This window comes from Rhinolophus sinicus, linkage group LG03 (genome assembly GCF_036562045.2).
Source record: "Rhinolophus sinicus isolate RSC01 linkage group LG03, ASM3656204v1, whole genome shotgun sequence".
NCBI classification, from domain to species: domain Eukaryota; kingdom Metazoa; phylum Chordata; class Mammalia; order Chiroptera; family Rhinolophidae; genus Rhinolophus; species Rhinolophus sinicus.
The window spans coordinates 67,082,301-67,108,564 of record NC_133753.1 but is presented as its reverse complement, the minus strand read 5'-3'; the positions used below and the strand labels follow the sequence as shown (position 1 = coordinate 67,108,564).

Genomic DNA, 26,264 nt, shown 5'->3' with positions numbered 1-26,264 from the left:
CTCAAATATCCAGTGATATAACTATTGATCAGTGAGTTATGGAGATAAAACATGAATCAAATTTGTCCTCCAAGAGACCCGTTTTTAGGTTAATGCTTCTGTGTAGATACAGTATTGGTAACATGATTTGCCCAAGGAAGGACCATTGGTAGTTACATACAATAATAGAGCTGTTAGAACGACTCAGCTTGGGAACTTTTTAAACTCACAGATACCTGGTTCTACTCTAGGCTAATTCAATCAAACTCAGGGAGTAAGGCTTTGATACCAGTATTTCTGGATTTAGTACTAATCTATATCCATCAGAAAAAATTCCAAATTATACACTTTCCCAAAACATCTTTAACAATGCATATCGAACTAACTGAGGACATGCCAGTTTCTATGTGTAGAAAAATGAACAACAAAAAAGTACCTGCTATCAACAAGAGACTAGTCTAGTTGTGATGGGGCATGGAGTACCAATCAAACTATAATAGAATAGGGGCAATAACCAAGGTGCGATAATACAAGGGGCAATAATATAAGATGCCAAGGGAGTGCTCCTGAGTGAGTGCTCTGCAAAGCATCAGGGATGCAAACCAGACAGTTGAACTGGTGACACCATCTTTCTGCAAAATACGGGGAAAGTTACATGACCTCTTTGTGCTTGGTTTTTCTAAGAAAAAAAAAGGTTAGATTACATTATAGCTAAGGTCCATTAAATATGTATTTGTAGGAAAATGCTACCGTGTGCTAATTATTTAACAATACCCAATACTGGGGCAACAATAACAATAATAATTTAACAATAACAATACTGGGGCACTGTCAGATACATGGTTAAGTTTTCAAGTTGGGCAATTTGGTACCTATGTAATTAACCAGCCTTCCTAATAAGCAAATTATTTTATACCCAGAGATACACACAAATTGGTCATTTTTTTCCAATGCTATTGCTCCAAAACTTAGTGGATTAAAACAGTATTTATTTTAATCATAAATCTCAATTTGGGCAGGGATTGGTGGCAATATCTTGTCTCTGCTCCATTCCGTATCAGCTAGGGGCTGGGGATGGAGGCTGGAATCACCTAAGGCTTACTCATTCATATGTCTGCTGGTTGATACAGGGCCTTAAATAGCTGAGAAGCCAGTACAGCCTCCATCTCCTCGGGCATTTTCTTCTATCTCTATGTGGACTTTCTACATGGTCTGCAACATGGAAGCCCAATGCTGTAGGTGGGTATGTGTGCTAAGAGAGCCAGGTAGATATATCACCTTTTCATACCCAGTCTCAGAAGTCATTTTCATGTTATTGCCGCCACATTTCATTGTTAGGAGTGAGTCGCTAGGGTCAACCTCCATTCAAGGGGAGAGGAATTAGACTCCACTTTTTTCTGGGAGGAGTAAAAATATTTGCAGATCACCATGATCACCAAACAGTAGAACTTTCTACATGATAATATTTAGTTGGGAACACAAGGTTTCTTTTGACCCTTTAGTTTTAAATAATCAAACTTTTTAGAGTAGCTGCAGAAGTCAGTCAACACATAATTAATAGTAAGAACTATTCAAAAGAAATAATAGCTGCTTTCCTATGATAGTAATTCCTGGAAGAGTTAAAAGCCAGGGAAGTCTAGCTAATAATATTTATATAGTACTTATCTATGTGCATTACCATGTAGCCACTAACACACTTCAGTTTATCTCATTTAACCCTTTCAACAAGTCTATAAGGCAGGTAGTTGTGTTATTCCTATTACAGAGGCTCATACAGGTGAAGAAATTTTCCCAAGTTCAAAATTCTAGCAAAGGAAATACCAGGGATTTTCACCAATCAGTTCTCACTTTAGAGATCAAGGTCTTAGTCATACTAACTAATAAAAATAACAGTTGCCTTGATGTTCTGGATGATGAACTTGCTCATATTATTTGCAAAACTTCTCCATTCCAAAAATATAGAATTTGAAATTAACTTATCCTAGTTCTTGTTTACCTCTCAAATTTTGTTCACATTTTGTATTGAAGTGTTCTGTTCATTTGCAAATGAAGTAGCTTGGTATAAACTGAATCAAGTACAATTTATACTCAACCTTGACTTTCTCGCTTAACCATCATTAATGTATTACTAGAGCTTTCTCCAAATGACCCGATAAAGTGAGGTCATAACGGATTTCCTGTATTTTCTGACAGTGGGAAACCAAAGCACCTTGTGTCCACCATGTGTGGTCCATACTTGGCCTCTGAGTGGACAATGGGAAGTCTGTAAAGAACACACAAAACTTGGTATGAAATAAGTATGTTCCCCTTTAAATATATTCTTTTATCTACTCTGCATGGTGCTGTGTCAAGAATGTCTGAATCATTTCACACCTCGTTTTTGCATATCCTTATTGATCTGACAAAAGTAGATGTGATGTAAGCAATGAAGAAGGAAAAACTTTCTGAGAAAAGCACTTCCGTACTCCACCCCCAACATATTACTAATCATGTTAGCACCTGAACACCTTTCCATCAGGACTGCTGCAGTCTCTATCCAGGGGAGGGAACTGGGTGTTTCTAGAGACTCTCACTGTGAGGTAGAGGCAGCAGCAGAGCTGTGTGCTCAGCTGCCTAATTAGATCATGGGACAGCCCAGGCAAGGAAGAAACAAGGTGTGGGGGGTGGGAGGAGATCAGGTAATAAGTCTGGAGCAAGGGACAAGGGGGCAGGGGAGAGTTTTATGAAGGTGGCAACGAAGTTGGAGTGGGGGCAGAAACAGAACCCTAGAAATGAAAACCATTTGAATAGCTGAGCACATAAGAACACAGGTCTTCTCTCTATCTCTTGGCATACAACTAGATGCCTTCCTATGTTCAAAATTGTAAGTTAGAAATACATTCTGGCTCAAACTATATCCTTGCCATGTCAATTCAGAGACTGAGAAACCAAGGAGTTAGATATCTTCTTTACTTAATATGCTGTTCCGTATCCTAGAATCAAATATTATCTATGATGGCTATTGATGAAGACTCTCAATATATTCAATCAGTAAACGATATGAGGTCCTTACAGTATGTAAAGTTCTAAGGACATGAAGATGATTACAATTTAGCTTTTGTCTTCTAGGTGAGACAGACAAACATATAAATGTTAGTATGCCGTGATTAATGGTACAGTAGATGCTCACACAACAGTAGATGGGATAGGTGCACACTGGGGCTGTTGGACAAGGCTCTTCAGGAGGACCTGGGCTGTGGAGGCTAGAGAAGTATTCTCTGGGAGAAAAGGATTCCATGAGAGAGGGCTCCATTTGTGGAATGACACAGAGAACAGGGTGCACTGGGGTACGAGGTGTAGTTTGGGGCTACAGGGACTAAGGGCATGTGGCCTGGGAAATAGGCTGGTGGGACTGTCCAACCTGAGAAAATCCTTGCATTTGTGCTTTGGTGTGTTAGTTTAGCATCATATTCACCAACTCTCATTGCTTATAATCACGCATAAGAAACACTGAATAAATCTAAACCTTATCTCTTCAATGCCTCAAGTTTTCTCATCTGCAAAATAGGGATATTTTGATTTTCACTCCTACTATCAATACCTAATTCATAATTTTATTATTGCTTGTCTATATTATTGCCATAAGCTTCAGTCGTGCTTCTCTGACTTCAATTTCTCTCTCTTAAAGCACATCCCTGTCTTTGTTAAAGACAAAGCACAACAAAGAATAATTAAAAATACATTATCATCACTTCAAAGCTACCCATTTCCCAAAGAATGAAGTACAAAATTTCTGAAAAGGCAGTTAAGACTTTCCACCAACTGATTCCAATCTGATTTTATTTTAAATTCCAATACATCCCATACTCTTGCTTTCTTGGACTGTGTGACCTTCCACAATATTTGTTTGATATAGACCCTCCATCTGGGTTATTCTCCTGTCTGCTAACATCTCCTTAGTTAGTTTTCAAGACCCAGCAAAATGCCACTTAGGATAGTCAGAAATGATATCTTCAGCTTTGGAGTTCTTAAAACAGCCATCGATCGAAAGTCCTTGTCAGAGCCCTCATTCTGCTGTTGCTAGTTATGAGATTTTAGCAAGATACTAACTTTTCTAAGCCCTAGTTTTCTTACCAATAACATAGGTAAAATATGAGTATTAATACCTACTTCACAGGGTAGTTGAATAATTCAAATGAGAGAAAACATGAAAAACACTTTTATGAACTCTGCAAGCATATGTTAATGTGAGTGACAGCATGGGGTTTTCAAAGGAGAATGAGAAGTAAAAAAAAAAAAGACACCTGCAAGCAGTGTTTAAGTCCCCACTCTGATTATAGACACATCCCCTCATCTGCCTATACTGGGTATGCCATCAAATTGGAGTAACAATATTCTCTACATCATGGAGTCTTGAGATGGTTCCATGAGATAACAGATGTGAGAACAATGGGAAAAGAATATTCTATGACTATACAAATATTAGTTGTCATTTGTTTTTTAAGTCACCATGACCACTCTCTATCCTAAACAGAATTTTTTTTAAAAAAAGACACAGTTATTCAGTGTCATGATCAGACTATTACGTTTAGCAATCGACAGCATGGGTGCAAAAAAAAAAGCAAAAACGAAAAAAACCTACATTAAAACACTTTGTTGGAATGCTTTACACTTTCCACAGAACAGAAACTAAAATAACCTGTTATACAATTAGTCACAAATACAGTCCTCGAGTTTTTTGCCCATACACATGAGTATTGTCTAAAACATGTCTTCTTCGTAGCAGCTAGGCCCTGCCACCATTGTGCTTGGCTGAGTTCACAGATCTCTTGCTACCTGATAGTTTCTCTGTCACTTCTCTGGCTCTCCTCTCCTGCTAAGCTTTGTTTCCTGGCAGTAATTAAAACCTTCTGCCACTGCCATAGCTACTGCTGCTGCTGGAACCACCATAGCCACCTTGGTTTCGTGGTTTGGCGAAGTATTGACCTCTACCACCATAGGGACCAGAGCTTCTGGCTCCAAAGTTCCCTCCTTTCATGAGTCCAAAATTTAAAGATTGATTGTTGTAATTGCCAAAATTGTTGCAGCTTCCACCACCTCCAAAATTGCTTCCATCATTACCAAGTCCATTATAGCCATCCCCACTGCCACCATATCCTCCTCCACCACGACTGCCTCCAAAGCCACCTTGACCACTGAAGTTTCCTCCATGACCAAAGTTGTCATTCCCACCAAAGCCACCTCCTCGACACCACCGAAGTTTCCAGAACCTCTTCGACCTCTTTGACTGGATGAAGCACTAGCCATCTCTTGTTTAGATAGGGCTTTCCTTACTTCACAGTTGTGGCCATTCACAGTGTGGTATTTCTGAATGACAATCTTGTCTACAGAGTCATGGTCATCAAAGGTTACAAAAGCAAAGCCTCTCTTCTTGCCACTGCCTCGGTCAGTCATGATTTCAATCGCTTCAATTTTCCCACACTGTTCAAAATCATCTCTTAGGTGATGTTCTTCAGTGTCTTCTTTAATAACACGGACAAAAATCTTTTTCACAGTTAAGTGGGCACCAGGTCTTTGAGAATCTTCTCTTGAGCAGCCCTCTTTGATTCCACAACCCTTCCATCCACCTTGTGTGGCCTTGCCTTCATGGTTGCAACCACCTCCTCCACAGTGGCATAAGGACAAACCCAAAGCCTCTGGAACGCTTGGTGTTTGGGTCTCTCATCACCACACAGTCTCTGAGCATTCCCCATTGCTCAAAATGGCTCCTCAGACTCTCATCGGTTGTTTCAAAGCTCAAACCTCCGATGAAGAGCTTCCACAGCTGTTCAGGCTCTTTGGGAGACTCTGACTTAGACATGACGACCACGGGAGGGGTGACTTTAACGATGCTGACTCGGCGGTGTCCACTGACAGAAAGAAGAACTTCTTATAAGATGTATAAAATTGTAAAACATTTGAAGGTAAGCAAGCGGAGGTTTTAATCATGTTTTTCCTCCCACAGAATAAGTAAGTAACGCTCATAAGATCAGTGTATTTCTTATCAAAGCAACAATGCTTGCATTTGCGTGGAGAGCAGTCCCAGCTGGGGTAAGGCTGCCTGCGACAATCACAGCATGCCTTCTTTGCCTGTGCACTGTTACCTCCCTGCAGTATGGGGAAAAGACCTGCTTATCTTTTACATGTATTTTAGTCTCAAACATCTGAATCATTAGGGGAAAATTCCTTTGCCCTTACTCATCCTTATCAGTACAGGCCTTCCTCTGATTTTTATAATCACAATTTCCCACGTTGCTATAGTTGCAGCTCTCATCTTCACGCAATGTTCCTCCTCCACTACCTAAGCCTGCGATATACCAGTATTCCCTTTTACATTATAACTTACTGGAAAAATTCAATTTTCACATCTGTCTGGTGGATTTTGACTGATACTCTGCTTCCCTATGTCAGTATTACTGGGGATTCCATGCATGTAAAACTGAACAGCGCAGAATGAAAACCAAATGTTAAACTTAGCTCTAACACAGGAGCTTCTTTTTCTATTGCACAATTGTTTTTGGAAACGATTCCTATCACTCAACACCTTTTTATTTTTGCAAGGACTACGTGAACAATTATTGCTTATGTGGATGCACTTTTGGATCATTCTTAATCGATTAATGTTATACACTGAATGGACAATTGGTTTTAGTTAGTATTTTTTCACCAAACGTTGCCGATTTCTATACAAAATTTACAAATTAATGACAAGTCTGGCATTGTAGGCTAATCTGAACACCTCTTTTCAACTTGAAAAATAAGAATTATGTAAATGTCGAGAAAAAACAGGAATGTAGTCTTTGCACAGAGCTGGTGTCATTACAACTAACAGCCTTGCAAAAAAGTCTGTTGGTGATTTATGTTGTGAAAGTCATAATAAATATTAGGAGCAATTATTTTGCTCCTTGTGCCCTAACAGAGGGTAAGGAGCCTGAGAACAAGCTTTTGCAATTTGATAAACTTTTGTTGTTTGTTTTTTTTTTAACAAGAAAAATCAGTTGTGTTTGAAAACTTACATAGTTGATTATTATTGTTTATCATTAAAGTTACTTACAAAATACTAGAGCAAGGTTTCTAGCTGACAAAGTCCTCTAAGCATGATATGCTGAATTCTGAACCTTATAGATTTCAAATGCGGGTAAAATCAGGAGAGAGGAATATAAGGAGAAATGAACATTGACTGAGCATCTGCCCTGGGCTGGGCACTAAGCAAAGGGATTCACTCTCATTATATCAGTTCTCTTCTAAACAACCCTGTGAGGTACTTGGTTTTTCACTTTACAGACAAGCACAGTGACACTCAGAATTTTTATTTGTCAGACTGCAAAGCCCAAGCCCCTTCTACTTCACAAAATGAATGAAGCCGATGAATTTTTTCCTACACAAATTTGAATCAAAGAGAATTTTTGCTACAAAAGAAGGTTTGTGCAGTCCTGACAATGTTCTTGGTCTTGATCACATATATGAATATCTTAAAATCTGTGAAATCAAGATCTCTCCAATTAATAACATTGCAATATACAGACATAGCATATTAAGTGAAGCATATTAACCCAGTACCCTGGCTTTTAAAAACATCATTGGAGTAATAATGTCATTTATCCCAAGAAAAATTGGATCCCATTTATCACTAAACGCATGCTGACATTCATAAAGTGAGTACTGAATGAATTCCTATGGTAGAGACAGTGTAGAGAGGATGGTGTTACAAATATGATACGGGCATGGGGGGTAAGAGGGTGAAGGGTGCAAGAGGACAAATCACAAAGAAAACAGGGAAGTTGCACAGGACTCTTTGTTACTTCCGCTAGCTATTTTGCAAATGACGATACTAAGCCCAGGGGTTTGCAGCTAAATCACTTCTCAGACTATGTTGGCTTCAGGACTGGGTTTGGAATTCAGACTCCTATCCTTGGGGAAGAGACAACTGACATTTGATGGTTTTAAATATTCCACCATGTTATGTTAGAAGAGAATTCTGTTTTTTACAGTTGTCTGTGAATTTAAGGCTAGAATAGGATCTTTGGGGTTGGAAGTGATTATGAAGATGATGGTCCTAGGTCAGAGTCAGATTCCTGTGGGCATTGAAAATATGATATGCCTCCTCCGTCTCCTTTTCCTCTTACTAATACTACTACTGCTGTTACTACTACTACTAGTACTATTACTACTGCTATCGTGTTTCCCCGAAAGTAAGACCTAGCCAGACAATCAGCTCTAATGCACCTTCTGATGCAAAAATTAACATAAGATCCAGTGTTATGTTATGTTTTGTTATGTTATGTTATGTTATACCTGGTCTTATAGTAAAATAAGACCGGGTCTTATATTAATTTTTGTTCCAAAAGACGCATTAGAGCTGAATGTCTGGCTAGGTCTTATTTTCGGGGAAACACGGCACTACTGCTACTACGACTACTACCACTACTACTTCTTACAGGCAACATACAGTTATTTGGAATTTATAAAGTATTTCTTTAATATCATGTTGTTTGATCTTCAGTATAACCCTGTTTAGTGTTATAGGAGAAGAGGAGAACATCCATGAAATGATGTTTTATACTATTAAAATTTCAAGTTGAGGTCTTTGCTTTTCAATTTTTGATATCTTTTTGAGCACTTTAAAATTATGTCACAGTTTTCTTATCTATATCTGTTATCATAAAGAGGCTAATATCTTCCCTATCTGTCTCCAGGGCCATTGAGAAAATCAATTGAGACACTATTGTGAAATGGTCAAGAAATTATCAAGCTTTCTTTTCTTAATATTGTTGGGATGTACTTATTTCACAGATGCTCCCTGGGAAAGGGAGATATGATGCCCATCTTTTCTGTCTTAGAGGGCGTGTTATATAGTGATGAGAACAGCAACTCTGGAGTTCAACTGCATCAGATGATTTCTAGCTCTGCCAGTTACTTGCTGTGTGCCCTTGAACAAATTACTTAAGCTCTCTGTGTTTTAGTTTCCTCATGTGCAAATTAGAGGTCATAGAATTGATGCAAGGATTAAATGTGTTAACATACATAAAATGCTTTGAATAGTGTCTGACACATACTGAGTTCTGTTTATGTGTTAGGTCTTCCAGTTAGCTATCATTGTCACCACTGTGGTCTGACATATTGTAGATGATCAATACATTTTAGGAACACATAAAGAAAGTAATAAACATAGAGCAGGGGGGACAGTATTGTAGTCTACTATGGTAGGAAAGGAACAGAAATCATAGAAACAATTTACCTTACCACCTAATAAAATAATTGATGCTCTAATAAAATGATGGTGATCTTGAGTCATCCAGAAAAGTTACAAATAAGTTCAGAAACCTGTAAGCCATAAAGCTGTAAGATTTTCCTGCATATCATAGACAAAATACTCTTAAGTGTAACTTTCATGTAATTATTACAACAAACCAGTGATATACATCATATATCACTCTAATACAGAGAGAAGAAAACAATACTCAGGGAGGTTCATAGGCCCAAGGCCACTTGGAAATGTGTGAATATAGGAATTCAGATTTTCTGAATTAGATGCATTTTCTCACACTAGACTCTACTCAAAGCTGAGTCTCCACCTCTCAGACAGAGTACTGTGATACCACATCACTAAAATCATTTGTCTTTCTGTTCAGCTGCAGTCTTCTCCTTATTCTCCTAACCAAGCGAAGGAGTGATGGGAGGTGTGAGTAGGGAACAGAAGAAGCATTCTGTGAGCACTTCATTAGTATGGAACACCTTGAATGGCATCCCATTTACTCCCCCCCCCCAACTTGTTTGAGGTATAATTGACAAATAAAATTGTACATATTTAAGGTGTACAACATGATGATTTGATATATTATGAAATGGTTACCACAATCAAGTTAATTAACACACCCATCACCTTACATAGTTAACATTTTTTTTTGCATGGTGAGAACATTAAGATTTACTCTCTCAGAGAATTTCAAGTACACAATTCAATATTATTAACTATAACTAGTATGCTGTATATTTGATCCTCAAAAATTACTCATCTTATAAAACTGAAATGTTGTACCCTTTGACCAACATCTCCCTATTTCCCTCATTCCCCTCCCCCTATAAGCCCCTAGCAACCACCATGCTACTCTCTGTTTCTACGAGTTTGACTCTTTCAGATTCCACATATAAGTGATACTATACAGTATTTGTTTTTCTTTGGCTTATTTCACTTCAGGTTTAACCATGTTATTGCAAATGGTAGGATTTTCTTCTTTTTTATGGATTAGTAATTTCTCTCATTTTCTTTATCTCATTGACACTTAGGTTGTTTTCATATCTTGGCTATTGTGAATAACATGTAGTGAACATGAATGGGATGGTGACCTTTCTTCAAGATCCTGATTTCTTTTGCATATGTACACAGAAGTAGAATTGCTGGGTCATATGGTATTTCTTAAAAAAAATAAAATAAAAAAAAATATTGGGGAATAGTGTGTTTTTCCAGGACCCATCAGCTCCATGTCAAGTTGTTGTTTTTCAATCTAGTTGTGGGGGGGCGCAGCTCAGCTCCATGTCAAGTCACTGTTTTCAATCTAGTTGTGGAGGGCACAGTTCACTGGTCCAAGTGGGACTTGAACCGGTGACCTTGGTATTGTAAGCACTGCACTCTAACCACTGAGCCAACCGGCCACCCACCTGTGGCTCAGCTCCAAGCCTAAGCCGTTGTTTCCAGTCTAGTTGTGGAGGGCGCAATTCACTAGCCCATGTGGGAATCAAATTGGCAACCCTGTTGTTGTTAAGAGCTCACGCTCTAACCAACTGAGCCATCCGGCTGCCCAGTAGTTCTATTTTTAATTTTTTGAGGAATCTCCACACTATTTTCCATAGTGGCTGCACCAATTTGCATTCCCACCAATAGTGCACAAGGTTTCCCTATTCTCTACATCCTCGCCAATACTTGTTATCTCTTATCTTGTTGATAATAGACATTCTAACAGGTGTGAGGTGATATCTCATTGTGGTTTTGGTTTGCATTTCCCTGATTATTAGTGATGTTGAGCACTTTTTTGAATACCATTTGTCCATGTGTGTGTCATCTTTGGAAAAATGTCTATTCAGGTCCTCTGCCCATTTTTAAATGGGATTATTTATGTGTGGGTTTGTTATTTTTTTGTTTGTTCTGCTATCGAGTTGTGTGAGTTCTTTATATATTGTGGATATTAACCCATTATCAGATATATCATTTACAAATACTTTATCTCATCCCATAGGTTGCCTTTTCATTTAGTTGATGGTTTCCACTGCTGTGCAGATGTTTTTGTTTGGTATATTCCCACTTATTTATTTTTGCTTTTGTTGCGTGTGCTTTTGGTGTCATATCCAAAAAAAGAAAACAAAAAACAAAAAAAAACCATTGCCAAGACCAATGTCAAGGAGCTTTTCCTGGAGATTTATGGTTTCAGATCTTATGTGTAAGTCTTTAATTCATTTCAAGTTAATTTTTGTGTGTGGTGCAAGATAGGGGACTGATTTCATTCTTTTCCATGGATATCCAGTTTTCCCAGCACCATTTACTGAGGAGACTATCATTTCCCCATTGTGTATTATTGACTCCCTTGTCAAATATTGGTTGACCATATATGTGTAGGTTTATTTCTGGGCTATTGATGCTGTTCCTTTGGTCTATGTGTCTATTTTTATTCTAGTACCATACTGTTTTGATCACTATAAATTTGTAGTATAGTTTGCAACCAGGAAGTGTAATGAGTCCAGCTTTATTCTTTGTTTTCAGGAGTGCTTTGAACTATTCTGAGTCTTCCGTGGTTCCATGTGAATTTTAGGACTATTTTTTTCTATTTCTGTGAAAAATATCATTGCAATTTTCATAGGTATTGCATTGAATCTTAGACAGCTTGTTCAATATTAACAATTTAAGAATATTAATTCTTCCAAGCTTTGAAAATGAGATATATTTCCATTTATTTATGTTTTCTTCAATTTTTTCATCAATGTCTTATAGGTTTCAATGTACAGATCTTTCATCTCCTCAGTTAAATTTAAACATTTTATTGTTTTGATACAATTGTAAGTGGGGTTTTTAAAATTTCTTTTTCAGATACTTTGTTGTTAGTGTATAGATGCCCAACTGTTTTTTATCTGTTGATTTTGCATCCTGCAACTTTACTGAATTCCTTCATTAGTTCCAACAGTTTTCTTTGTGAAGTCTTCAGGGTTTGACTTTTCACCAGAATACTGTAGATCCGGTAAATCAGCTATGGTTGGGTGAGTTAGCCAAGACTATACAGCTAGAAGACAGATGAGAAGAAACTATATCACAATGTGACTCTAAAGCCAGGTTCTTTTCACCTCTTAGGGAGATTGCCTCATGCAGCTTACCCCTACTGTGCGAGCTGCCATGAGCTCTGGGAGCAGCAGGCTTGTACTTACAGAATGGCCCTCAGAGAAAATTCCTGATTACTCAGGGATTACTGATCTTTTAGCCAAACAGACTGTCTTTGCCAGGATAGTGTCAGACGTGGCATTTTATGCCTTAGTTTAGCATTTCTCAAAATGTGGAATAGAGCTATAAATTTCTCTTATTAAAATTCTAATCATTGTATATTTATTTTTAATGTTTTCAAAAATATATAATTAGTTGTTATAACAGGAGAAATAAATTGTCTTCAATAAAGAAGTCACTGAGTAAAATATTTATTCGTTATTGAAAAGAAAACCTTATATAAATAAAAATACAGGTGGTGTGTGGATGTGGCAAAAAAGCCACAGAAAGAAATCACAGGTTATCAAAACGTTAGAAACCAAATAATGATATAGTAATATACATGCTTAAGACATTGAATAACTAGTTCTAATGGCAGGTGTAATATCGATTGCAATTTTGCAGCAGTGACGAGCATAAATGCTACTTTGAGAGATCTGCAGTAACTGTCATAGGATAGGAAAATATCTGTGCTTTCTTTTGGTGCCAAACTCACAGGTACTGCTAATACCAATGTGCTTTATTTTCTGCATTCATAACTAAAAGAACATACATTTCAGTTAGAAGTTAGTGAAATTTAGATACCATTTTTCCCCTTTAAATGCTGTTTGGGAGTACTTAAACATGCTTTTTCCCCTTTAGATGAGAACCTCTGGTCAGGTGTCCAAATCCCACTAGCTGCAAGAAATTAACAGCTGTGTTACCTTAGCAAGTGACTCTACGCCCTTAAAGGGTGAAGATAATAATGGGACTTTATGAAGTTTATGGGTTTGTAGTGGTAAGATTACACACATAAAGTAGTTTACACATGCTTGGCACAATGTAGGAACTCGCTAAATGTTATAAACTTGCTCCTAGTGTTCCTGTGAGAGTGGGGTGGGGGAGCGATCATTCAGCCAGCAGGGGCTGCATTCTAGCACAGTCCAAGTATCAGAGACCTATTCAGTTCCTTACTTTCCCCCAAGGGACTCAAATGAAAGAATTCCATTTTTCTGGAGGAAATTCATGATCTTACTAAATGGGCTTGTTTTGTTTAAGTTTGCATTTTATGACTAAGAAAAAACTGATTCCATTGAAGCATGCATGTAGAAGAGTAGATGAAAATATGGATATTAAACACCCTTAGTGATTTTAGGGTACATGATAATGGGAAAAGATATATGCAGTGTCTGAAGAAAAGTAAGCATTAAAAGCGATGACATTAAAAAGGGAAACAGAGTTTACCAAGGCATTTTGTGAGTAGAAAAGGTATCAGAATTTTCTCTTTCTAATGCACTCTGCTGTGCTATTGTATAGGTTGGATCTACTCTGTGAAATAGTTTCCTATTATTGGTTAGAGAGATACAAACTCCCTCATGATCTGTTCCACTTTAATGCTTTTAACGTGAGTGAGTTTAATATTAAAAATGAAAAATGTGCAGGCAGATTTTACCTAATGGGAATTTGTCCACTTTGCTTCTTGGTAAAAACCCCGCATCAGGAATGAGAATTGGGAAGGGTTGAGATAAAAGAGTTTGAAAATAGTTATTGATGAGTTGTAATACTTAATGTTAAGTAGAAACCATGAAAGATCATTCCCAGCTCACCTGAATGGGAAGTGAACAGAGCACATTGCTCTTGTAATGGGGCTGCTATGCAAGTCTTTGGAGAGGATGATATATGTGAAGAGAAGTCCATGGAGAGGACATTATGATATCAAGACAATGACAAAACAGATTTCAATTCAAATCTATAGAGACTATATTACAATGTCAAGGCAATGGCAACATGTAAGTCTAGAGAGACCATTTTACAATGTCAAGACAATGGTAAAACAATGTCGCTGAAAGATTATTGAGACCACATTGCCATGTTAAATTACAGTGTCAAAACATTATCGTTGCAAGTCTTTAGAGATCATGTACCTCTGTTAAGATAATAGCAAAACAATGGAACTTGAAATAGCAAACAATAGAACAAAGGAATTTTACGTAAGTCCCTGTTACTATCAAAAGAAGATGATAAAAATGTAGAGGCAAGTCAAAAGGTTGTTAAAGAAACATAAACAATGACAAGCTTAAGACTGCAATACATCCAGTGAGCATTCAACTTTTATTCTTGCTTGCAAGAGAGTAAAGTCTGAACTTCAGAACTAAGGTTGCCAGCAAGTTTAGCTAAAGGCTGAGAAATAGTTAGGGATGAGTGACTGAGATACTAGATCCCTATAAGCAGTTGATTTATGGAATTAGAATCTCACTCCTCTTCCCTAAATAGCTTGTTTATTGTTTTAGTTATTCAGGTGAGTTGTCTTCATGGCATGAAGTTCACAAATCCTCGGTTTCTGAATCTTGCTTTGTCTGTGACCTTTGTTTGTGATGTAGAGTCCAGTGCTCACTGTTTAAACCTAGATTCAGCTCACAGTTATCACTATGTGTCAATTATCGTGCTAGCCACTGAAGGAAAGATTTTCTTTCTTTTCTATGAAGCTGGGAGGAGCAGGTACCTACCAATACAAAGGTGTTGTTAGCAGACAGGGTATAGAGAGTGAGCTTTCTAATTGCAGCCCTGCCTGCACTCTGTGAATATGGGCACACCACCTGACTGAGCTTTGTTCAAGTTCATTCCATATAAAACAGGAGGACGCACATGTGATTGCTGCTCTTTACACTATAGACACTGGACTGAGAATTCAAGGCTGTGTGCCTTTAACAAGTTGCTTGGCTTCTTTGGGTTTAATAAAGGTGTTGACTGTTCTTGCACATTCTCTTTTCTAGTTCTAAATATGGTTTTTAGAAATAACTGAAATGTGTATAGTATGTATGAACAATTAACTGTCAAATCTATTATCACAACCCACCCTACCATATACCCAAAACAAGTGCCATTCTTTTTTATAGGATATCATCTATGTTAAGTTTTTTACAAATGAATTTTCTGCAGATTTTTAAGTTCAAATAATAGCTATGAATACCTATGGATATGACTATCCTCTCTCTCTCTCTCTCTCTCTCTCTCTCTCTCTCTCTCTCCATCTGTCTATCTATCATCTATCATCTCCCTATCCATCTATCTAATATAGATCTCTCCAGTTACATATATCTACTTAAACCAATGGTTTGGAAACAGAGACAATGATTGATCTTAGCAGCTTGGGAGCTCTGGATAATTCCTGGAGGAATAAGGAGTTAGAAGAGCAGCATGTACTGTCATCCTTCATGGCTCCACTTTGTGATCTGGCTTGTGAGAACAGACCCATTAGAGACACAGAATGAACAACAAAATATTTTATTTTAGCATTGGACCAGATTCTAACAGAAGAACATGATCCTTATTGCCAATTGAGTACCTATTATGTACAGATTTTTCTCTATTCAGCCCAGATTTCTCAAATTCTTACACAGACTTTATATAATTTTTCAGAAACAAAAACTGAGGCTGAGAAAAGTTAGGTCACTTACACAAGCCACATTGCTAACAAGTAGCTGAGAATGGAGTCTAGATTTATCAGACTTCAAAGTCTGTAGTCAAGTAATGGTAATCAGTGAGAAAAGAAACCTAGCTTCTACTGTAATTCCTGAACTGACCCCCACCAGCTCAGGATACGCTCCTTTCAGGGCTTTGACCACCTCATCTGTACTTGATCATTAGATCACTCTCTCCTGTATCTTCAACCTCTCACTCAAACTCGCCTTTTGCTGAAGTATAAAAGCATGCACATCACATATCTTTGAGAAAGTCTTTCAACAGTAGCATATTTCCATCTAGCTTTTTGTCTTTCTGGCCAAAGTTCTCAAAAGACTAGTTCTACACCTTCAATTTATACTTAGTTCATGTGCTTCCTGAATCTGAGGATTCATGTCTTTTATCAGTTCTGGAAAATTCTTAGACATTATTTTCTCAAATATTGACTCTCATGCATTTAATTTTTCCTTTGAGAATTTTTAAATAGCTATGACTATGTAGTTCAATTCAAGCCAAAAATCCATAAGGAAGTAGCTCCAAGGCTTAGGATTCTTAGAAGAGATTATTTTCTACCAGAAACAAGGCTAAGAGACTCTAGTAACTTTGCCATTTCCCTGCACTTGTATGAAAGATGTATTTTCTTTTGCCTCACCCACCTTTTCCACCAAGGATGTAGCCTTTCTAGAGACCCACATCTTGTTGGGATCTTAGCTCTAATTGGGCTCAAGATAGCATTAAATTTAAAATCGAAACCACTTGCTTACTCAGCCTGGAATTATTTTCTCTTGGTCCTCTTCCTGCCATTTTGATCGTTGTTCCTCCCTTTAGTCTCCTTCACAGGCACCTTCTGCTCCTGCTCTATAATTAGTAGTCTTCTCCAAAGCTTGGAGTGTCCAATATTCAACAGATTGTATAACTCTCTGCTCACCTCAATCCCTTGAAAATATTCCATCATTTCTTATTAGGATGAACACGTTACCTAACACCATGCTTCAGCCTCTTTAATATGTTCTTCACACCAAAGCTGGAGTGAACTTACTAAAATAGAAATATGACGGTTTCTCCTTGTCCACAACACAGATATGTGTGTGTGCATGAGCGCGCGCACACACACACACACACACACACACACACACACACAATCAAATAATACTCTTTTGAAGTATGTAAATCCTTAGGATCAATCTCCTGCAAAGCTTTTCAATCTCATCTGACTCTCCTATACAAAGTTCCAGTTTTCTAGCTGTTCTGAACTGTTCTTCTAAACTTCTTTACTTCTGTACCTAGTGTTTATATAACAAATGTTTCCTCTATATATTATTACAGAAATTATGAAATTTTTAATTGTTACATTAACTTGGTTTTTGTTTTTTATTCTCCATATGAAAACAAATATGATGCACAAGGAACCTATGAAAAATTAGCATACAAGAAATTAGAGTTTTTTGTACATAAGAGCATGGATTTCCAGAAAGTTCTGTGGTTGCAATAATGAATAGCTCTGACCTCCTCTATGCTCCTTTTTGTCCTTTTCTCCAATAATCTTTCCTTCCATATCTAGTTGTTATGTTATTTTGGAAGTAAGACCCATGATTGAAAGGATTACATCAGGATTAGTACCAATGACATGAGTCCCTCAATAATCATTGATTTACCTGTGCATCCTAGAGAATTTAACATACCTCTACAACAAGCACAAGCATTTGGAAATATTTTATTTCAAAATGCTAAAACTATAACACGTGGACAATAGTCTCATTCTAAAGAGTAAAGGAATTATTTTTACTTCCTTCAAGGCAGCAAGACAGCAAATATCTTGCTGCCCTAGTTTTGTTAGGTCCCTTTTCCTCAGTTTACTCATCTGCAAAATGGAAATAATAAAAATACCAATTCTTGATTTTTGGGGGGTTAAATGAATTAATGCCTAAAAGCAGTTAGAACAATGCCTGGTATTGAGTAAAAAAATCAGTAAAGACTGAATCATTATTTTTTCCATTGTTTTTCTTTCACCTAATCAGACACGATTTTAGTGAAAAAAATAATATTTTAAGTAAGAGATAATGTACTTTTATGTCATGGTTCCCTTTCCTATCATGGTCAATTTTGAAATAGGATCTATTACAAGTCCTTTATTCATTGGCATGATTTGAAGACATTGTTTGTTCTTTTTCTGATTTCATGATAATTACAAAATGAGAATCTTATAAAGCAATTCAGTTATCAGCGATCATAGCCCGAAGATGTTAGAAAGTAGAAGGCTTCTTAGAGAACTCAAGAGAATATTTTACTCCATTATCACTTAAGACCCTTGTGGCTACCACAATCCGTTTCCCACCCCTTTTACCTGCTGGGAAAACTATATTATAAGCTATTTCCTGTGACTTTGTATTTCTTATATTGGGATTAGAAAGCTAAGAAAAGACATATGGGATTGTGTTCTCTCTCCCCCTTTTCCCAGTCTATGTATATCCTGCTTTAATGTCTTGGGAATATGTGAAATACCAAGTATAGAAACTACTTCTATTATGAGGTTTTCCCAGCATGTATCAAGTAATAAAGGGTCATTGGAAGCACCATTGTTCTCATTGCAAGACTAATGGAATTCTCTTGTAAGAACATGAAACTAACATAAATCAAATGAACATTATTCATTAAATAAATGATTGATCCTATCCCCAGTATGTCTTCTGAAACCCCATGAAACAAATATTCTATGAGGTAAAAGTTCTAACTTGCTTCTTTTTCTTAAGAATTTTGCTTACAAGTTCAAGAGCTTGGATATATATATATATATATATATATATATATATATATATATATATATATAATATCTCATATACATAAATATATTGTATATTATATATAATATATACACATATATGATATATATGTATGTGTGTGTACATATATATATATATATAGTCTCCAAGCATGCATACACATACACATCTACATTTATTTCTATATCTTTCTATATCTGTTCATACTCTGTCCAATTTAAATCCAGTACCACAGGATTCATTCTAGTTTTCTGTTTTCCTTATTTGTAGCTTCTTTCTCTGCCTTTGAGAAACCTGCCTCTCATTATCTACAAAATATTAACTTATTTGTTAATTTCTAGTATATACATAAGGCAGTTTTAGAATTGCTAACCAGCATCCCTGCAAGAAATACATTTACTAACTCGCATACAGTGTTTGTGTACAGTTCTCTTGGTCTTTAGCCTTGGAATATCCAGACAAAAGACTGTTTTCCTTAGTTACATAGGTTAGTTCTTTTATCCCCTATCCCTTCGGTGTGGTTATGCTATTCATTGGAAATAAAGTTGTACAGTTTGGTTTATTTGCTACAGTTTGCATTCCATTTTTGGTCTGTGCCACATTCTGGCAAATTTTAATTAATTATCATTTTGGAATGTGAAATAATATTGTGGTTCTAAAAGTCAGAGCTATACAAAATTGTACACAGGGAGGTATCACTCCCTCCTTACCTCTATGCATTCCTATTCCCCTTTGTTCCTGCCACTTTTTCACCCACCCTTTCTAGAAAGCCATTTTTTTTCAGTTTCTGGTTCATTCTTCCTGTATTTTTATTTTCCAAAAATTAACAGATACATGTGTCTTTTTTTTTTTTAAATATCTGCTTCTTTTTTAGTAGTCCTGATACTCTTGATCTATTTTTGATATAGGTTTTTTTCCAATAAGATTTGACAATTCCCTGAAGAATTCATACATTTTCTTCCAGAATAGTATTATCAGAACTTCGAATGGCCAATAACTTTCTCAGAGAATGCCTAATTATTTCAATCTAATTTTTATTAGCCCTATCTTTACTAAAATTTTGTTATTATTCATACTTATTTTATGAGAGTTTTGTGTCCATTGTTTGTATTAGATTTCATTTTTAGAGGCTGTTTCTCACTCATGAGACAGGTCGCAAAAAGATTATTTTCAATAAAAACAATTAGAAATATTGAGATTCATTCAGCTTCAGAATTTGTCTTCTTGGAAGGGGGCCGGTAGAACATGTGTGTTCTGACCTTGACCAGGTCTAAGCTGGTCCTTAACTTTTGTGGAGGGAGCCTCTTCCATTTTACATGGCTATGGGAACAGATTCTCTACAAAGAAAGCAGCGGGCACACCATCAAATGACATTTCATTCTTTCTTTAATGATTCGTTTTTTTGCTGTTGGAACAAGTCTGTAAAGATTACAAGTGTGTCTCAAGGGAAGAAAAAACTAAAAGTATAGTAGAGCCAAAACTTGAGCAAGTTCACAAAGAATCATAAGGGGGTGGACAAGGTATTAGAATATAAATAGAAAGTACAGTATTAGCTCTAAACAAATGCTTTCAAAGTCTTTGTGTGCACTGACAGCTTCAGATATTTGATGTAAATGAATTTTTCCCTAGAAACAATGGAATCTGTAGCTGTGGTGGCAGTGTTTCTTTTCTAAACCTTGCTTTTTCTTTTCTTTTTGTTCCTGAGGTGAAAGCATAGCTAACTTAGGTATGTATTTGCATCAGAAAGACTCCCCAGCAGCGTCTATACTAGTCAGTGATCATTTTTTCATTATTTCAGGTACCTGCTTGTTTGCAATTTTCTTTTTTAAGCCCCTGTCCTCCTCATCACGAAGCACAAACACAGTCACTGTCACACACAGAAACATAGACACACTCAAATGATGACGGCGTCTGGCATTGCCATTTTCATTGAATATTACAAGGTAAAGCCTGTATCCACACTGTGTTTTATGATTGTTGAAATCCCATCAATTTGTGAGAGTCTACTCCTCTCCATTAATGATACCTCCATTTACCTAGGTGCGTATGCCAGAAATGAGAGTAATTTCTGACACTTTCTCTGCCCCACAGAACCCCCACCCCAATCAACCATTAAACCTTTCAGAATCTCCTTATAAAATGTATCATGAATCTGTCTTCTCTTCTTGTTGCCACCATTTTAGTCCAAGCTTCCTCTCCTGCCTGTCTATCTGACCTCCCTGGCCTCTGCTGTAATTCCATCTCCACAAGAACAAGAATGATTTCTTGAAATTTAAATAACATGTCATTTTGCTAATTAAATGGCCCTGGCCCCTCCCCCACTGCCTATGGCTTTTTACAGTACTTACTTCTGATAAATTCCAAAATTCTTTACAAGACATACAGGAAGTTGCCTCTTGTCCCCACTGCTTTCCCCTCCAGGTCCTCGCACTCGACTTTTCCTCTGGCTTTCTGGGTTACAGCCACACGGCCCTTCTTGTCAGGTCCTAGACAAAGAACCAAGCTTTTTTCCCATCTCAGCACGCGGAAAGTTCTTGCCTACCCCTTTTTACCTAGTTCTTACTAACCTTTCAGGGCACTGGCTCAGAGAAGCTCTTCCTAACTCCTATTTCAAATCTCAATTTCCTCTTAGTATGCTCTCCTACCACCCTGTACCTTCCTTTAGAACTACCATCACAATTTCAAATTATTTATTTGGGTGCTTAAATTTGTATCTTCTTGTTCACTGTATATTCCAGACCTGGCACAGTGCCTAACATATGGTAAATGCTCAATAAATATTTGTCGAGTAAATTAATATTATGGTAATTGTATGCATGATCTCAGACCATTAACTGCATTATTCAGGAAAATCATAAAAACTGATGAATTATATATCACGTTCTCCCAAAGTATTTTGCATATATCTTCGTTTTCAAATGAATGACTACCACCCTGCTCTCATTACCATCACCAGAAAGCACTCCCTATTGGAATTGACCCACCTGCTGGCCTCTTTCTACTTGCTTGCTTGAGGGCTGGCAGTGGCGGTGCCCACCTTGGTAGAGTGATTTGAAGGATTTCTAGAAACATGGCCAGAGTTTTACTTCCACTAGCAATACCAAGAAATCCTCAATGTGTTGGTTCCTAATATTAAAATCTCCCTATAGCAAAATTGCTATTTAGGAGAAATAACATGTCAGACACTAGTAGCCATTATTGTCATATCCTCAGATAGAATAGTCAGTCCGTAAGAGACACTAGATGTTTAAGAGGGGGAGAAATAATTTGGGTACATTTTGATTGGGCTGAAGAACTACAAACACCAAGAAACATTAAGATAGTCTCCTGAGGTGGGTATTGAGGAATTTGGGCAACATTACTTCCTAGAGAAACCTGGGGGTGGGTTGTCAGGCATCTATGAGGAGGCTGGATCATCCAAGAGATGCTGAAAACAGTAGAGATGGACATCTCTGGGGATAACAGTTTAAAAGACGCATTAACACATTATACAATTCTTCTTAGATTGTCTTTGCCTGGCAAACTTCATCCTCACACTGAATGTTAATTTGTTTGTTCCTTGAAGAAAATAGGAAGGCAGGTCCACAAAGATATACAGGCGATGAACATGCAATCCAGTTCCCCAGGCAACCCGTGCTGGGTGGTGAGCTCAACCTTTTACATCTCTCTGCTTCAACTCTGGGGCCTGGACCTTCACGCTTCCACAGTGGCCCCCAAATCCTGGGATCCAGACCTGAGATGACCTCACTTGACCTGGGCAACGTCCTAAATTTCTGACCCCAGACTGCTTCCCTACGTCTAACCTTTCCTGACCGAATACTTTTCTGAGGGCTTTTAGCATTCTCCTCCTAGGACTCTGTTCACTTAGCAGAGGTTCTCAATATAATGAATCTGACCTCCTTCCTATCACCTTGCCTTTGTAGAATTTATAAAGCTCTTTCAAAAATATTTACTTTTCTGATTGTAATAAGCAATTTAATGAAATAGGAATACATTTTACAGATGAGGAAACTGGGTCCCTTTTCAGATTAGGTTGGGTTACTCTTTTCTGTTTGCTTGGACTTAATTATTTCTAATAGAATACTAGCTGATTCTGATAAGGCAGATAATAACTCCTTGGGCCAGCTGCCAAATTTAGAATGACTCAAATGGAAAATAACTGAAAGAATGGAATATTCTAGATCACCCCCAAACCATAAATCTGTAGTGTTCAAAGCCACAGAAAGCTAGCCTATGTTGAGATGGATTTAACAGGGTATCATGTTTATCAAATAAAAGATGGTCTATAGTAGGCACTCAAGTGATACTGAGCATTCGAACATTCAAGAGCATTCGAGACTTCTCTAGAGCATTCGAGACTAGGGATGTGGCTTGGACTGGAATTCTGGTCAGAGTCTGGATTTAGTGAGTCATCATCTAAAGCTGCAATTAGCTTCTGCTATTTGCTAGGGTTTCAAACTCAGTCCAGCAAGTGACTCCAGCCTGTTTTGGCAAACTACAAACCTGTCACTCTTCCCTGCTTGGGCTCAGGGCATGAAGCATGTACCAACATTCCTCTATCTGTTGGTTTCATCGTAGATGGGGACTGGAGCAACCATACAGGAAATGGTCAGTCATTGATTACCATAAATTCCCAGAGCAAATATGGTACACTTGAAACACTTAATGGCTCTTTTCTTGGCGATTCCATATTTGAGTCTATTTAAGTTATCCATAGACTTTTAGGCAAACATAGAATTTTCTAAAATCCCCTCCAAATTGCCATATTAACCACCAGTCTTCTCAAACTAAATTGTATATATAGCACATATGTACAAAATTATTTTACATAGTAAAAATCCACATGTAACCATGTTTTCTGGTCAAAAGATTCTCCAGGTGGTCTTTTTTCTCTTGAAAATCCTCATTTATACATATGCAATATCTTCCTTTTAATATTTCTCTGCCATTGGAGAAATTGTGTTTTGTTTTGTTTTTCCAGAAAACATAATGATGGGGTTTCACTATACTTATGCATTCTCTATCTGAAGAGCACTTAATATCTTTTGGATTTGAATATATTTACATTGTTCTTGGCATTGTTATGTACTTGCTGGTTTTAAGTATGGAGCTCAAATTCATCTGAGTTCCTTAACCATAAAAGGGATAATTGAGATTCCAGAAAATTAGGTGCTCTGAAGCATAGTGAGTCAGCAGCAGAGAAAAGAGGAAGGTAATTGATTTGGTGCCTGCCATAGGCTAGATATAAGGACATTCTTACATTATCTTATTTAGTTCTTACCCAAACCCTGTAAGATAGGTGTTATTATTCCTGCTTAACAGACAAGAGAACTGAGGCTCAAAGGGATTAAGTGATTTGCCCAAGATCACACAGTTAAATGGCAGAGCTGAATTATAATCTAAATATATCTGTTTGACTTCTCATGGAATGCTTACTCTTGGAAACCAGTCCCCATGCTGCGAGGAAGTCAAAGCAACTCATAGAGAATCCCACATGGAGAGATCCATGTGGAGAAGAACTAAGACACCCACTTCTTCGGCTCTGGCTGAGCTTCCAGCTGATAGCCAATGCGATCTGAGTGAACCATCTTGGAAGCAGAGCCACCTCCCCTGATCTGTGTGGAGAAACACAAGCCTTCCCATAGCACACTGCCCAATTTGCAGACGTATGAGCTAAATAAATGACTGTGTTTATTTTAAGACACTAGATTTGGGGTTAGATCGCAACTGGAGAAAGCAAGGCATAGACATCAAAAATGATAGAAAATCATTAAAAAGTAGCACAAGTATTCAAACAGCTTAGAAAGGTAAATGTATACTTAGGTCTTATAAATCTCTATAATTAAACACAGAAGGAATTTTTAGTTAGTTCCTTGCCTTTAAAGATGGAATTTATAAAATGTGTATTTGGTACAAAATGTCAAGTAAGCATGTTTAGTCAGAGAGTTTATCCTTGCTCATTCCTTTAAAAAATGCAATATGTACTGAATTAGGCCATGGACTCCAGAGAGAGAGAGAGAATATTGTGAAGACAGAAGAAAAAGGAAAAGATGGTAATATGGCATAAGATCTGCATTAAACACAACAGTAATAATACTGCCATTTGGGGTTTACATAATTCTGTCTTTTTAAAAACTCAAAGAAACTAAACAAGTTTTTTAGTACAGCAACATCATAGATGGGGCTAGAAGAGTTTCCTTTTATGCTCTCTTTCTCCCTTTCTCTGTCTGTCCCGCAACTAAAACTGAACATAAGAAATGTTAGCATTTGTTTATATTCAAAGAATAGACCAATCTTAGACTACTCTGCAGTTAATCCCCAAAAGGCTAGGAATGAGTGACATCATCATTTTAGATTTTTTTATTAAATCAATAGTACCCTGTGATAATTTTTCTCAATTAGGCAACTACTTTTTCAAAACGTTTTATTTTTGCCCAGCCACGTTTCACTTTAAGTTGGCTAAAATAACTCCCAAGTCACTCCAACCATTTGATATTATTCATTGCCTTCTTTGAATTATCCTCACCATTTCTACATTCATTTAAATAATATAAACATTTATTGAAAACTTACTGTGCACCAGGTACCTTGAGGTTTTCTTCACGGTTCTTATTTCTCTGTTTCTCTGTTTTTAGCACCTAAACTTCAATTCCTTGTTTTATAACCTAAATTCTATCCAATCTTCTCTTCCTGTCACCAGATGGTTTTTCTTTTAATCTCACTCCCACAAAGTTCTTTTATAAAATTGAACCTTAGTTTGCTGGAGTTTAGAACTCTCCCAGGTAGTCATCTCAGATTTACTATTCCCTTTTCTTTCATCAACTAGCACAGTTCTTTCTGTTTGCTTCTCTTTTACTTACTCTGGCAATTACTGAAGTCATGCAGTAATTTATCTTGTTTGTCTTATGTCTCCAAAAAAGAATTTAAATTACGTATTTCTCCAAGGCAGAAACAGTGTCTATTGTTTTAAATTCTTCTCATTTGTTCTATAATGTGGTCAGTGACAATAGCATGTGACAAAACTTAACAAAATGGAAAAACAAATGTCTTTATGATTAATCTGTTGAATTTGCAAATGAGTGCTACTCTACAAAGAAGAAAATAGATTATGGATATTAGAAATGGGTGTGATGTAAATGTATTCATTTTAATACATCCCATTTCTTATTAACATATTTAAGTATGCTCTGAATTCTTCAGTACTATATGTATATGTAGAAGAAGGGAGCTTATAAAAACACAATATTTTAATAGCAGATATGGCACTTAATTCTTCAATGGTTAAACTCTAAAATAGTTCCCAATGTATTCAGGTTTGTTCAACAAAAAAATAAAGTCCCCAGATTCACATGAATAAATTACGTTTTGGAAATTAGCAGTAATAAGATAATGCAGAACTGTGAGCCATGGAGTTTATAAACTGGTTATTTTTCATCACTTATAGACGTGGCTCATATAATTCTCTTTTCTCACTTTTCACCTTACATAGTCTCATATATTAGTGGGCTTCCCCCCAATTTTCCTTTTCTCATTATGTATAGTTGCTTCCCATGTTAAAAATAGTGTTGAAAACAGGACAAACA

At 37.0% G+C, this 26,264-nt stretch overlaps 1 long non-coding RNA gene and 1 pseudogene across 3 annotated transcripts in view; both read right to left on the bottom strand.

The window, feature by feature from the left end:
- LOC141570601 (uncharacterized) overlaps window positions 1-26,264 on the bottom strand; it is a 685,104-nt gene that overhangs the window by 203,942 nt on the left and 454,898 nt on the right. The gene's annotated exons all lie outside the window — the stretch shown is intronic.
- Window positions 4,578-5,855, bottom strand: LOC109444256 (heterogeneous nuclear ribonucleoprotein A1; annotated as a pseudogene).